The 2,714-nt window shown below is 39.3% G+C and overlaps 1 protein-coding gene across 3 annotated transcripts in view; it reads left to right on the top strand.

Annotated features, from left to right (window-relative positions):
• ascc3 (activating signal cointegrator 1 complex subunit 3) overlaps positions 1-2,714 on the top strand; it is a 263,454-nt gene that overhangs the window by 72,313 nt on the left and 188,427 nt on the right. The gene's annotated exons all lie outside the window — the stretch shown is intronic.

Raw genomic sequence — 2,714 nt, forward strand, 5'->3', positions numbered from 1 at the left:
GCTGTATCGATTTTCTTCCCCCACCCCTAGGCAGGAAGTGTGTACCGTTTCAAACCATTGGCTCTGCTTGAAATGCTCTATCTTTAGCATAGAGGATCTTTGACTCAAATTAGCAGTGCATTGTGGGTATTTTATAGTGGCCTATATAGTGAATGAAATGAACTGTGGTGAATTTGAACACCTCCACAAAATGATGAACACAGTACGTAGTGCATTATTTCCGTGATAGGGAACAACTGCAAACAGCTAAAGGGACTGACAGCAGGGAAGGGAAACAGGGGGAACATGAGGAAAGAGGTGGTGGCAAGGCCACATACTAACTAAAGAACAAATCTTTTGTTTGGTACAGATCATTCCAAAATATAACACATGTATTATTTTACAATAAAAATGAGAATAATGTTACAAAAATGATCATTCCCTCCTATATTGTACATATGCTTCACCCGTACAGCAGCTGCATGTTTTGACCCGCCTGTGTGTTCTGTGTTTCAGTGTGTGTGTGTGTGTGTGTGTGGCACCAACTGTCCTTCACAGTGGCCATTTCTCTACTTATCAGAGGCAGTTTGAGATTGAGTGCCATCACCCACACTCTGTTGCCATAGTGAAGGGAGATGGAAGGCAGCTTGAGTGACAGCCGGTCCCACCACACACATTTTCTCCTCCTTCATGCTTCTTGATGCTCCTCTTTTTGTGCAGTCACTTCGTACTTGGTGGCTCAGTCACTGACACATAGTGTAACTGATAGCCTGTCTAAGTGTCATGTCAGGACACTGGGTAGAAGATTGGGCAGGGTTTTTGTCCCAGAAAATGCGGTCAACCAATACTGTTTCTGTGTCTCTGACTCTGCCAATCGACAATAGCACTGATTGCTGATCCAATTTGGTTGTAGCTGCCCCAAAATCATGACTTCATCCCTCAGTTCATAACACACAACATTTTTAATTATCAATTAAATGTCTTTAAATCAAGTCACTTTCAATGATTAATGCAAAAAACAGCTGGTTCCAGCCTATCAAAATGGCTTGCCTTTTCTTTGTGTTTAGATCCAATTTATGACACCCTGGAACTTTTAATGTTTTGATGAGCGTATTTCACTATTTTATTGTTTAGACCAAAAAGGTCAGTTTGTTAAGTCGGTAGCAGGGCCTGAAGTTAACTTTTTTGACCATCTGCCACAGTCACTTTTTACCAGCCATTTCTTTTAGCCTTATAAAGGTGAACAACAGGAATGGCTGTGTCTCTATGAGCCTATCCTGTCCTATTCATGGTAGCCTACTCGTGGACATTGCGCCGTCATCACGTGCTGTAGTAGGGGGGCCCGCCTTGATTATCCAGCATAAAGGCATAATTTCCTATCCTGGGGTGGGACACACATTCATACGGTTTGATAAAGTACTTATTGGACTTTAAGTTATCATTACACCTAGAATAATGTAGCTGTCCTCAATTTAGGTCATCCTGTACATCTCATGTGCGTTTTTCTTCCTGCATCCACTGTGTGTGATTGTGAAAAAGCGAGCCGACAGGATTGAAACAACAGCAACTTTCAGTGGCTTTACTGTGAAAAATACGTTACAGCCTACCTTGATGTTAAAATGTATACATGTTGGCAGGACGGTCTGAGATGTTTTGCACGGCCTTTCGCTGTACGTTTAGTTGGTGAGATGTTCAAGTCACACACGTCTCGTCTTCATATCAGAAACAAGGAAATGAATTTGAACCGTTCTTACTCCCGCTTGGTCAGTGGCTGCCCACGTGGGACTGCTGGGATTGTTGCGAGTACTGAAAATGCGAAAGGGGGGCCCCAGCTGTCAATCAATGTCTTTCAGTAATGCGGGCCCCAAAATGGGAATTGACAAAATATCAGACACATAGCACACATACAGAATATACAAGAAATAATAAATAGGATAGAATACAAAAACTATTCAAAAAATGAATATGAAAAAGACAAAGTGGAGAATATGTACAAACATATATACAAGCTGGGAATTTTTTTTACAGCTACTTAAATGTACTTAGAAAGATGTAAGTTAAAGCTATGTTTGTGCAAGTTGCTCTTAGTGCAGCTTTGTGATGTACTGTATATTAGTCTTATCTAACACTCAGTGATGAAGTGTTACAAAATTAAAGTTTTGCGTGGTAGGAAGGATTTCCTTTAGTGGCCCATGCAACATAGATGAAATGACATTTAAAAAACAGTTCACTATTAAATTGTTGTTTTTTACTTTCTTTCTTTTTTTCTTTTCTTTTTTTTTACATTTTCCAACCGTAAGAAAATAAGAGCAAGACCTGCATATTGCTTTTCATTGTTTATCAAATGGGGGGAACCTCCACCAAAACAAATAAAGGCATTGTCATTAGTTTTGATAAAGAAGTGGAAGAGAGCTGGTTTTCTTCTAAGGAAAGTCTCAATACAAAAAAAGTTGATTTTGTTGTATAAAAAAAAGAATCCAAAGTATTGGCATCATAGCATGTGCTTTCTGTTTGATTATGACAACTTGTATACACCTATGCAAAGAAAATACATAATGCAGTATGTATTGTGTTTTTCTTAATTTCTTTGTATTTGTATTTAAATGTGCACTATAAAGCTTCCTTACAAATAAAGGCAATATACACAACTGGTCAAAAGTTTAGGGAGCCCCTTACAAATTACAGACAGAATACCAGCTGATCTGGGGGGTGGGGGGGGCTGATCTTTAATGCAA

This window comes from Etheostoma spectabile, chromosome 6, assembly GCF_008692095.1.
Source record: "Etheostoma spectabile isolate EspeVRDwgs_2016 chromosome 6, UIUC_Espe_1.0, whole genome shotgun sequence".
Lineage (NCBI taxonomy): Eukaryota > Metazoa > Chordata > Actinopteri > Perciformes > Percidae > Etheostoma > Etheostoma spectabile.